The following is a 13,449-nucleotide window of genomic DNA, read 5'->3' as shown; positions in this document are numbered from 1 at the left end:
ATCATCATAAAATCGAAATTTTTATTCATCTTTATAAGAACACGAGAATATTAGATTTTTTAATATATTTTACTATTAAGACGAATGTATATGCAAGGAATGATCCGCGATAATCCGTCTTTTCAACGACAGAGGCGGAAAAATCACGAAATTCGTTGAAAAATTTAAGCGTTTTCCATTAAATTTCGTGGCAACCAACAATAAAACTCCGACAATTTGTTGCGAGCGATTGAATTTTCAGTTCGTGCTATTAAAGCGATTTGTTTCAAGCGTTTTTCTGGGTTTTGCAACATTTGTAGCTATTTTATTGGTAAGTCAGACCACGAACTTTCTAAATTTAGGTATTTTTGAACATTGTTAAGTCGAATATCACAATTAATGGCAATGATTTTCCGACAAAGCTCCGATAAGATAACAATTGATCGGTTTCGTCACAGAGTGGACGAATGCAGTCTTTCCACTTATTTTGAAAGCTACTTTTTACCCCTTTTATTGTTAATTTTCAATTTAGCCCAAATCTTAAGTAAGCTTTAAAAGTTCGACTTAACAATGTTCAAAAATACCTAAATTTAGAAAGTTCGTGGTTTGAACTTACCAATAAAATAGCTGCAAATGTTGCAAAACCCAGAAAAACGCTTGAAATATATCGCTTTAATAGCACGAACTGAAAATTCAATCGCTCGCAACAAATTGTCGGAGTTTTATTGTTGGTTCTCACGAAATTTAATGTAAAATGCTTGAATTTTTCAACGAATTTCGTGATTTTTCCGCCTCTGTCGTTGAAGAGACGGATTATCGCGGATCATTCCTTGCATATACATTCGTCTTAATAGTAAAATATATTAAAAAATCTAATATTCTCGTGTTCGTATAAAGATGAATAAAAATTTCGATTTTATGATGATACTTCGAACCGAAAAAAATAAAAAAAATAGACTTGAAGTACAGTAACACCCCTTTTATCTACCTCGTTGTTGTAATTTACTTGAGTGACGTTCTACAATCTATTAATTAATAAAATTGAACTCTTGTTAAGGTATCCGAATTTTATAGATAAAAGCTTATACATGATAAAGACTAAAGAGCGAGTTACGCTCTGAAATATACGAAAGATAATGAGAGAGTAAACGTTCCTCTTGAGAATGATTTATTTTTCTATTTAAAACGAATTAGAAACTTTATTGTAAACGTAAAATAAGAAAAATAATAAATTATTAATAATAATTATTATTTTTAAATAATAATTTAAAAATAAGAAAAATGTGAGTATTGTATTCTTAATTATGGCAGAACGATCGACCTAAAAATTATCCAATTAAACCATAATTTGTTTTTCCATTTGATAAACATGTTTTTATATCTGAATATCTGAAATTTCAGTTTAATTGATTTCTTCTATCTTATAAAACCATGTTTGCATGATCAATAAACAGTAATTATTCTTTCGATCTTAAATACAGTTATCGTACAGAAAATTTAATAAATTTTCTGTATGGTAATGTTAACATAATTAAAAACTTTAATAAAAGCATGAAAATACTTTATGGAGATTATACAAAGATAAAAACACACTTTGTTATTCCTAGTAATAATATAAATTTGGCACATTAATAGTGAAAACTGGTAGGAACATTTAAAAGATGATACAAGTGAATTTGCCAATAGAATATTTGAAATCAGTTTATTTACGCCTATAGATTTTATAGATAGATTTATATTTTTTGGTTATACTTTTATCTACAGAATAAAAAGACATTTCGAAACTTCTCTCTTAAAAAAATTAAAATAGATCTTTTAATTAGTACAAAAATTAATTTAATTGTCTAAATATTTGTAGGATTTCATTTCCATTGAACTGATAGTACAAATGTAATAATGTATGTTTGGTACGATACTATTAAAAAATAAAAAGTCTATCTTAAATGTTATTAGTGTTTTTTTAGTCTTATTTCTAAGAATACGTAAATTTAATTAAAATACTAAATATATTGATATTTATTTATAATATTCAAATATTTAAAATTCAAATATAATTTAATTCAAACTATACTGTTTAATATTAAAATTAAAAGATTTAACAATATAACTTTTCTTTGTTTATGAGTAAGGTATGGAGTCCACAGGCAATCTCCTATTTCGTCTAATATTTGGCCCTGTCCAAACTCAAACCTGAGTTTTCCAGAGCGGCTGGTTGAAACATTTATCATTTTGCCTATCGGCTCTTTTGTGTTGGAGCGTAGAAGTGAAGAAATAATTTTTATCAAGTTTAACAAATTAAATAATTTATAACTTTGGGTTTTGTTTTTGTTTTCTTTTCAAATGTATGTATAAAAATTGTCCCGATAAAACATTTACATTCAAAAAGTGGATAACACTACGTAAAATCAAAAATTTCTAAATTCAACAGCGCTGAAGATTTTTCGTTTCTTTGTATATTCGAAAATCGTGTAATAAACGATTCGGTTTATTTAATTCATACGAAATTACAAAGAACAAATTAAGTTTGAATAATTTATTCTTAACGTCTCTACCAATATCCACCACCTTACTTTAAGTGTAAAGAGAATAATTTTGAAAGAATTACAGTATTATTATTATTATTATTAACTCTTTCCGCCCTGTGGGCACTAACAGGGCCTCTTTTTGCAAGCCCATTATGAGTTCGGCCAGGCCCACAATGGGGCCGCCGGGTGGTGAGAGACTGGGCCCGACATATCCGAGCGGACCTATCCGAACGGACCACTCCCCGAAAAATTCCTGGGGATTATTCAATCCGTTCGGATTCGAATCCGGGTCCCCCGGAGCGGTAGGCTGCCACCTTGATCGCTCGGCCATCCACCCGCTAGAATTGTTATTATTTTAATAAAATACACGAAACTAATATTCTTCAAAATACAACATTTATATATTTCAAACAGATTTAGTCAATTAAATCTTTGAAGAAAACGAAGATTGTAATTAATTAATTAAATTTATAATTTTTGTTTGGCAACACTGAAAGAGTTAGGAATTAATCCGGTGGCGTGAGGAAGTCTTGTCAAAGAAAAATTTGGATTATTTTTGAAAAAAATATTGATTAAACACGTAAGTAGTAATGATAATTTAATCTTGAAAGTATTTAAGAGCAATTATAAAAGTATTTTAAATATTTCTGACGATGTATTTACCGTAGGACAATTCATTAACAAAATGGCGCCAAAATTCTCCGAATTACAAATATTGATGCCATTTTTGCCATCTTTCATCCAATCAAATTGTGTCAATTGCGATTGCTTGTATTTGGACACGTGATTCAGTATGTCATATGTCTTAATGTTTACTTGAATTATTAAATTAATTAAGCAAACTATTCAAGTAAATATTGGATATTTGATTATAATCAATGGGAAATTTCCACCATAAAATGTAGAAACAAAAAATGATATGCAAAAATTAGAGTTAAAAGATTATGAAAATGAGGCATGGGAATGGGGTTTCCTTCTTTGAAGAGTTCACTATATAATTAATGAGAATTTTACGGATACGAGCGTCTCCCTGCAGAAATATATAAGGTTAGGACACCAATGGTTCATATAGAGCCGCCGTTTTGGATCCCCAGTTCTAAGGTCACGGTATAGATTTCATGCTATCTATGTGCTGTAAACTGCACGTTCCTTCGACTTTGAGCTACATAATTCCTTTTATAATTTCAAATAGAGTATTTTTTCATTTAGAGATTATATAAAGGCTTTAGCAAAATAGGTTTCAAAATAAAAAGCTATATCAATGGTTCGTATAATAAAGTACGAGAATAAATTTGTTTAGTTTTGAAATGCAAAGTTAGAGAAGAAATTTGGAGATATTTCTTAAAATAAAAATATATTTAGTTTTTTATATTCGCATATACTTTTACATTATTACACGAACTGCAAATATGAACTCAGATTAAACATTTTTATAAATTAAAATTAGACGATGAGAAAAGAAAACCATTCTCACAAATATTATGTAAAGTAAACCTTCGAAAGTATTTGCAAGAGAATAATTTCCTTCATTTAGGAACTTTCTTATGCATATAAACTAAATTTATTTATTATTATAGAGAATTAAATAAGTATATTTATAAAAATTATTAAACAGTAGACAAAAAATAGAAATATTTACTTCAACTTTATTTATTCTGTTATTTTATAATAAAACTAGCTGCAAGTGCCCGCTTCGCTGGGATTTTATTTGTTCGTACATTTATATGTAATATAGTTTTTTTTATATAAAAAACTGTTTCTCTTCTCTACATAATCTTTCTCTGATTCGATGTGTTTCCCTATAATTTTCAAGTTGCTCTTCTGTCTGATTATTTCTGTTTCTCGTGGCAATGTTAGATATACTGTACTTCTCTTTCTTCCGTGATTTTATTTCTCCGCGCCATCTTTTGCCTTTGAGATATGATTCGAGACCGCAAAAATTCTTTCTTTCGCTTTGGCATTGTTTTTTATATTTTTACTTTTCACACTTCACTATTCACTTTTCACTTTCTACTTTTTTCTGTCATTTGTACACTTTTACTTATGAAAAATCAACTGAAGCATGCGCGTCACGCGTCTCCAAAAGCCATCCCCACTACTCACACATAACGGTCCTCGACTATTCGAAAACATTTAAAATTAAGATTAAGATTACATTATAGCCAATCTTACCCTTTTTCACAGAATGCAAGAATTAAATCTCCCATTTCCAGACTAATTACAGAATTTTTACATGGGTCTAAAAATACGTTCGATTTCCCGCAAAAACGCAAAAACCACAAAATCTTGCACGCCGTTTTATCTTAACACTTCCTTTGTTACTCAACACTTCCATTGTTAACACTTCCATTCTTAACACTTTCATTGTTAACACTTCCATTGTTGACACTTCCATTGTTACACATTTTCGAAGTTAACCATTTTCAACCCCCATATCTCCTACACCCTTATAGCTATCGAAACACAACCACCATAGTGCACGATGGGAGACTTAGGGCTATTATCACACACAAACACCATTCATGTGCGATATGTAGTTTTGGCTGCAGAGTGAAATGTAGGCATACAAACGTCCATTTATGTATATATAGTACATAATATATATATACATATATACATAATACATACATATATATTTATGTATATACAGATTAGTAAGTAACAATTACTCATTAGAATATGCAATTTGTAATATGTGACATTATTCTGAATTACAGTATTATGAAATATTACTTTAAATGGCTGAAACTTCTAGACCAGGGGTGGCCAACCTTTTGCATACCATGCGCCAATTTTTGTGATAGACGAGTTCAGATACGCAGAGGCGTACCGTGAGTGTTAGCAGCCCGGGGCGGAGAAAATTTTCGGCCACCCGTTAACTAGGTATTTCAATTTATAAGAAGAAACTATTTATAATCTATAATTCATAAGAGAACTATCTTACACGGGTAGCTACACTACCTGTATAAAGTAGTTCTATATGACATCAGTGGTGTAACGAATGCATAATGTAACGTGCAAGCAGAAAAAAAAAAGGTCAACAGGTCGATTGCACCGAAATGTGTATGCAATGAAGCCGAATCTGGCTGGCAATGTTGCTCAGAAACGACTAAAGCGCCACTTGTAATCGTCCAATGCGCCAAGTTTGGCGCATGCGCCACGTCTTGGCCACCCCTGTTCTAGGCGCTTTACAGGAAAGCGGCGCTGAACGTCCGACGTACACGTTTTCGCGTTTTAAACTTCGGCCTCAATCTCCCTAACGATGCATACTGCAAACATTTTATAATAAGTGTTAAATATTAAAGCAGTTTATATACTGGATTTTTGTTTTTATCTAACAACAAAATATTTAAAAGAAATCTCTATTAGTAACTCGATACTATATTTTCCAATTTCACTAAAATTGTTACTTCAGAAAATGCAACATGAACACACTGAATGACAGTACATGCAGCAAATAGCATTATTTGTATCAAAATATGAAGTTATAAAATATTTATATATCTAACAAGAAATCCAACCAATTGAGATCGAAAGAAACAATTATCTTCGTTCTAGCAACACCGTACACATAACCTGAGACTGATCCAAAATGGCGACTACCGCGATGCTTCACGGTATCGTGTCTTAGCCTTATGTTTATAGACCTTGTTGTACAGGACATACTAGAGTTTCTTTAACGGGATCCTGGCTGTTTTTTAACCCGGGAAATCTGGCAAATTTCTTAAAAGTTCACTTTTTTCCTATTTTGTGTTAAGATTGAGGAAATTTTGCACATACAAAGTATAATTAGCTCATAAACTGCCAGAATACATTTGTATTTATTAATTTTATGCCCACCTGCCTAATTTTTTCTTGTCATGGCACGTCACAGATTGATAATAACCAATATGGAGCCTATTTGTGGCAGAACTCTGAAAATTCTTTATTTGCCAGTACCTTTAATATCTTGAATAGTTGCACTGATGCTGTCTTAATTTTTAACCACGGCTGTAGCTTTAATAAGTTCATTATATCAGGTTGTGCAAATTGGGCAGGGATTCAAACGAGTATGAAGTATGCAGGTATGAAGATTTTCTTCATAAATCTGATTATTAAAGCCAAACAAACTGCAGAATTATCGGGCTATAAGATTGATGTCGCTATTAAAACAGCCGAGGTAGACAAATCAAGAATACTAGACAGCAAAAGAAGTATTGCAATACTTCTTTTGCTGTCTAGTATTCTTGATTTGTCTACCTCGAAAATGTACTAGAAATCTTCCAGGCTACGTGTGAAAAACACATAACATCTGTCTTCTCTTAAACGCATTAAATACTATTTTACCTACGTCAATTGAATCGAAAAGGGTGTTCACAGTAGAAGGATTTTTCATTACTAAAATAAAAGCCAGATTGAGTCATCAGAGTATCGTCCATTTATGCTTTTTAAAATCTTATGAAAATTTACAATAATATTTTGTATTGTGTTTTATTTAAATGTTTCGAAAAACTTAATAACATATTTTAGAGTCGAATTTTATTTAATTCATAAGCGTAAAAATATACATTTGTTTATTAATATTCTGGTGGGGTTGTTCAATCACCCCTAAAAATATTTATAATTGGAAGATTCATAACTTTTATATTTATTTTCTTACCAGTAACTGTTTTATATATTTTAAATGCAATTAATAACATTACAGGCAGTTTTCGTACATTGATTTTCTGTAATTTGGACATAATTTTGTGCCATTTTTCAGAAGACACTATTTTTATCATTCTTCTTTGGACAAACATAATATATCACAACTTTTTATAATTTAACCTGAGAGTAAGTTGACGATTATGAAGTTTCATCCAAGTTTGCTACAATTTCTTATAAATTCCGAAAACATGATGAAATATCATAGCTTTAAATATATAACGCATACAGCGTAATTTCAAGATTTTTTAATGAGACAGATTGATTGGATGAAATTTCATAATTATTGAACTAGTTTTTAAATTGGTTTAAATTCTGGAACATCTGCAGATATAGCTGCATTGTGCCAAAAATTAGTCCTCTTGCTTTCGGCTCATTCACGTACCGGCTTCAATACACATAACAATAACTACAGAAAGAATAAGTTAAATATTGCAATAATTGGAAAAAAATTAAATATTAGCTTGTTGGAAGCGACATTTCATACACGAGGTGACGTCTATCACAGCAGACTTTTCTTTCGTATAGTCAGAGCCACGACATATAACTACTATACACCGAATCGTTAAAAAGTTAACGTAAAAACTAGTGCCGCCATTTGAAGTTAAAGATTGTTGGCAGTTTAAGGCAAAAAGTGTATATGCTGTAGAGATTGTTATGCCGACTTATGGTAGCTGTTTCTGACGTTATTGCTATTTATTTAGATTCGAGTGTGCGGGAATTGTCACAAGAGCATAACAGGAATGGCACCGAGTTGCCGTGCAGTTAATTGTACAGCAAGGTATAAAAAAGGATCTAGTATCACGTTTCGCCGGTACGTTAGATATAGGTCTAGTTGCTCTGATACTATATCGTCAGTTGGCGACTAAAATCTTGTAACTGATTTATATATTGAACAGAGAAATACCTGTATTTAAAGATTTATTCATAACTTTCTCAAAACGACTGATCACATTCTCTTGCTACTATATGTCCATTGTCTGTGCGGCAATAATGAACACATTATTGCCAATTATCAGTGTTTTCCTGAACAATAGTGAATTTTTGTTATAATCAGTTAATTTATGAAAATAATTTTTATCTTAACGATCAAATTTTTCCAACATAAAAAAATTTTTCAAACATCCTATAATTTCAGTAAAATTTGTTGTTTAAATTCAAGTAAAATTTGTTATATGTCCTTCGGAATTAGTACAAAGTTGCTGTTGAGAACAAATCGCATAGAAACACTTATTTGATGGGAAAAGTAGGTTTATTTTCTATAATATAGACAGGATATGAATTTCGGGTTTAATTTAACGCCCCTCTTCGGTCCTATTTTATTAAATATATCGCCAAAAACTAAACATGAATCTTGGATAATTTGTTCTCAACAGCAACTTTCTCCTAATTCCAAAGGACATAATTAATTGTGAAAACAGCAAGCTATTAAGTACCAAGTAAAATTTGTTGATACGAATGAAACAATATGTATAATTTACACATTAAATGATATTTATAAAAGATTAATTACTAGTTTCTAAAACTATCAATTTTGCATAAATTACTAATTTTCAAACTTTGCATTTTATGAAATGTTTTTTCATTTTGTAGATAAAAGTATAACCAAAAAATATAAATCTATCTATAAAATCTATAGGCGTAAATAAACTGATTTCAAATATTCTATTGGCAAATTCACTTGTATCATCTTTTAAATGTTTTCTAAAAATCTTTTAAATGTTTGTCTTTTAAAATGTTCCTACCAGTTTTCACTATTAATGTGCCAAATTTATATTTTTACTATTGATAACAAAGTGTGTTTTTATTTTTGTATAATCTCCATAAAGTATTTTCATACTTATATTAAAGTTTTTAATTATGTTAACATTACCATACAGAAAATTTATTAAATTTTCTGTACGGTAATTGTATTTAAAGTGTAAAATCGAAGCAATAGTTACTGTATATTAATAACTAAACAGTGTATATAAAAATTATATTTTTATGATTATGAAATAAATAAAATTCGAATATACTGTAAAATAAAATTTCATATATACTTTTAAGGAAGTTTATTACTGTATTAATTTATTCGAAACATTTATTTAAAGATAACATCTAAAAAATAATTATGAGATTGAAACTATGAAGACCAGGTGTCATATTCTGGTCACCGTCTCTGGTCTCTCGTCTCTCACAAGCCGGTCGCTGATTGGCTAGTCATTTGGATTAGCCAATCAGAGGCCGTCTTGTGAGAGACCAGAGACGGTAACCAGAATATGGCCCCAGATGACAAAACGTTCAGGGGAGACATAACATCATTTACAGAGAGCACGTGATTAGTTAAAACTCAAAGATCACATGATCCTAATATCCAAGAAACATTCACGAAGAGACGATCATTATCGCATCTGTGTATTGTACCTTGTATCAAAAGAAAAGTAAAAGAAAAGTTTCTTCTGTATAAATAAATTCAAAGTAAATTAATTCTTTTTACCTCTATGACCTTACTCGTGTAAAATTCTGTTTGTATCCTTGTCTACTTGTATCTTGTTTATTAACAGGACTTATTATACTGGTGTAGTTTTCGATTAGCAAATATAGATTTTACTCAAAAGTCAAATCAAAATATCTTTAACACATAAAAGGAATTCAGTGTAATTATACAGTCTAGGGATTGTATACCGGTTTACCGATTTACCGGTTAACCGATAAATTTACAAAAAAACATTCGGTAAACTTACCGGTAAATTTCAAAAATTTACCGGTAAGTTTACCGAATGTTTTGTTTTGTTCTTACCAAAATCAATGGTAAATGAAAAATCCATACTAGTAATTTTTATGTAGAAAATATTGTGTTTATGGATATTTAAAAGGGCTAAAGGGATATTGAAAATTAAAAAAACAAGTAAGTGTAAGCAACAATATACCTAATTATTAATTTTATGTGAGATATTTTTTGTTTAATTTTAATTTAAACTTTCTTGGGTTTGAGAGGCATTGTAAATTGTACAGAAAGCTCTAGTTAGCATGTGTGATTTGTGCTCTGCAGTTTTTTGAGATTTTTAAAGGTTTAAAATCTTTACAATCAGCGTTTTTCTTAAAGAGTAAGTAAATATCTCCTTTTTTAATATTTAAAAATAATAATACGTAAATATTTCACGTATTTTTTAAATTAATAGCAATTTTGAATACACCATATTATGACAGGACATTAATGCAATATTATTGTAAAATAACATTAAAATTTGAACCGTAAATAAACTTTTTACTTCTAACAACTGTTTAAAATAATTAAATACAAATATTTATTACAAGATTCTATTATGCCTTAAGATTGTGCAAAATATGTATTATTCTAACCGTATTTTCTTGGACAATCCCCATTACTCTCACGAAAAGAACTTTCTTTAATTTTAGATTGTAGAACCAGATGGAATAAGCTTACTAAACATGCTGGAAAGATTTTTATTACTTAAAGGTGCTGTCCGAAAAAGTCTAGAAACCTAACCTAACCTAATCTGGATTATTTTGTACAAAAATTAGATCAAAATTAGGAGATAAGACTTTAAATAATTTAAGTTTCTTGAGAAGTTATTTTTTAAAAAATGGTAATGTATAAAATGGTATTAGATACTACATATTATTTCTGAGGTATTTTTATTTTTCTGTATTATTTTATTTCTGTTTCTAAAAGTTATTATTATAGTTTGTTTAGAATAACACTTTAATTTTTTATATTTTTTATATTCTATATCTTTGAAATAAAAAAATGTGAAATGGAAATCAAAATGACTTATATTTTTTATCACCTTAATTTTATTTTTCAGGGAAAAAATTTAACGGTAATTTACCGGTAAACCGGTATTTTAATTTTCATTAACCGAATTACCGGTAAATGAAAAAGTCGGTAAATTTACAATCCCTACTAGTGTCGCTCGGCGTTTATTTCGTAAAACGCTTTCTGCCGAAAGGCTCTGGCCCGGTCCCGCGGAAGCCAGGTTAGAGTCCCAGGTTTATTTCGTAAGGAAATCTGAAAAAAAGGAGACGGGTGAAGGAGTTAAGCTTCTATAAAACGCTGCTATCAGCTATTCGTGGGCGTAGCCAGGGTTTTGTTACGGGGGCCTAGTAGAGGCCAACCTGACACAAAATTGAATTATTTCAAATTATTGTTCATTAAAATGAAAATTCCATGATAATTGACAATAACTTACAAACACATGAAATATGAAACTTTCTTTAATTACAACATTGGGCACCGAGCGAGCCGTTGATTTTTTTATTTTTTATTTTTTTAGTATTCAAAATTTTTAGCTTTACACTTTTTCGGCTCTGATTTTCTGGGGGGCACCAGTTCCCTGGAGGGGGCCGTGCCCACCCAGGCCCCCCTCGCTACGCCCATGCAGCTATTACGGTGTCTCTTGTTGGTAAAAAATTGTTGTAAGTGACCCGGCGGATGACGGGTGGTCTATCAATAGTTCGGCGTTTCTCAAACTGTAGTTGGCGTTAAAAATTTAACGGGCGGTGAATTTATACTACCTTCCGTAGACATACTCGTAGCACTGAAATATTCTGTAAGAACTACGCACTGTACTGTACTGTATATTAGATGNCAAAAAAATATACGTATTTTGGAAATGTTGAGTCGAATTAGTCTAGAATCGATTAATTTTATGAAAGAAAACCTTTCAAACAGCCGTAGTCCGTAAACTATGATTCCTACAAAATTGATTCATAAAGAACGGAACGTATCTACCGTCTTATAGGGGGATCTACTGTATATGTAAAATATATATAGATAAAATTAAAGGTAGAACTAGTAAAATAGACAACCAGGAAACAGAAACACAACAAATAGTAAAAATATTTTTGTTTAACGGTTATTTTAAAAGATTATTAGATGAATGGATACATAAGATAATTGACGAAACTAGAAATAAATAATTTGGTATAAAGGATATAATTCATATAAAGGAACATAATATATATGATAATATACTGTATAATAAGTCCTATTAATAAACAATGTCCATGTGGACACAGATACAAATAGAATTTGATCAAAATAAATTAAATTAAAGTATACTCGTACTTGATAAAAATTGTAAAAGCTGTTATCATTTTATTAATTGCAACAGTTTTCAGAACATCTTAGTTGGATACAGAGAAAGGTACGATAAAATGTCAACATCTCAACGTGGGATCCGATCCAGACTACAAATTTTATCATGGATTCGAATAATGACATTGTTCTCTATCAATGTCGATAAATCCCATTGCAGATTAGGAACGTTCCACCGTCTCTGGTCTCTCGTCTCTCACAAGCCGGTCGCTGATTGGCTAGTCATTTGGATTAGCCAATCAGAGGCCGTCTTGTGAGAGACCAGAGACGGTAACCAGAATATGGCCCCAGATGACAAAACTTTCAGGGGAGACATAACGTCATTTACAGAGAGCACGTGATTAGTTAAAACTCAAAGATCACATGATCCTAATATCCAAGAAACATTCACGAAGAGACGAACATTATCGGATCTGTGTATTGTACCTTGTATCAAAAGAAAAGTAAAAAAAAAGTTTCTTCTGTATAAATAAATTCAAAGTAAACTAATTCTTTCTACTTCTATGACTTTACTTGTGTAAAATCTGTTTGTATCCTTGTCTACTTGTATCTTGTCTTGTTTATTAACAGGACTTGTTATACTGGTGTAGTTTCCAATTAGCACATATAGGAGATCTTAGTCAAAAGTCAAATCAAAATATCTTTAATACATAAAAGGAATTCAGTGTAATTATACAGTCATCTACATACCTGTTATCATTTTCGACAGAACAGAGATGAGTGAAGAATCAATAATGAAACAAGCAAATCAAACAAATTATACAGTTTGAAATAGAAAGAGAAAAAATAGTAGAAATTATTTAGACAGTATATACAAAGAAAAGATGTTAGACTAGAGCAGTGTTTTTCAACCTTCTTGAATACGCGACCCCTTTACAAGTTAAAAAATTCTGGCGACCCCCCAGGGCCATATTAAAACTATATCAGTGATTCTAAAAACTACGTATTTAATTTTCTTTCTTTAAATATCGATCGAAAAACCAATTGTACTGTAAAATAAACAGGCACAGCCTTCTCACTGAAATTCTAGATTTTTTTATTGTAGTGTAGGACCTACAAACACTTGTCTTTTTCTTTCACCCGCGACCCCCCGTGTAAGGCTTTGGGACCCCCTTGGGGGTCGCGACCCACAGGTTGAAAAACACTGCTCTAGTATAT

General features: G+C 30.7%; 1 protein-coding gene across 1 annotated transcript in view; it reads left to right on the top strand.

Annotated features, from left to right (window-relative positions):
* The first annotated feature begins 3,006 nt into the window (after positions 1 to 3,006).
* LOC111628180 overlaps positions 3,007 to 13,449 on the top strand; it is a 17,183-nt gene continuing 6,740 nt past the window's right edge. The window contains exon 1 of the mRNA XM_023371922.1: positions 3,007 to 3,084. The gene's annotated coding sequence lies outside the window, so the exon portion shown is untranslated. The remainder of the gene's footprint in view (positions 3,085 to 13,449) is intronic.

The sequence above is a fragment of the Centruroides sculpturatus genome, unplaced genomic scaffold, assembly GCF_000671375.1.
Source record: "Centruroides sculpturatus isolate CEXI.00-Female unplaced genomic scaffold, Cexi_2.0 scaffold503, whole genome shotgun sequence".
NCBI classification, from domain to species: domain Eukaryota; kingdom Metazoa; phylum Arthropoda; class Arachnida; order Scorpiones; family Buthidae; genus Centruroides; species Centruroides sculpturatus.
This window is presented reverse-complemented; position numbering and strand designations above follow the sequence as displayed.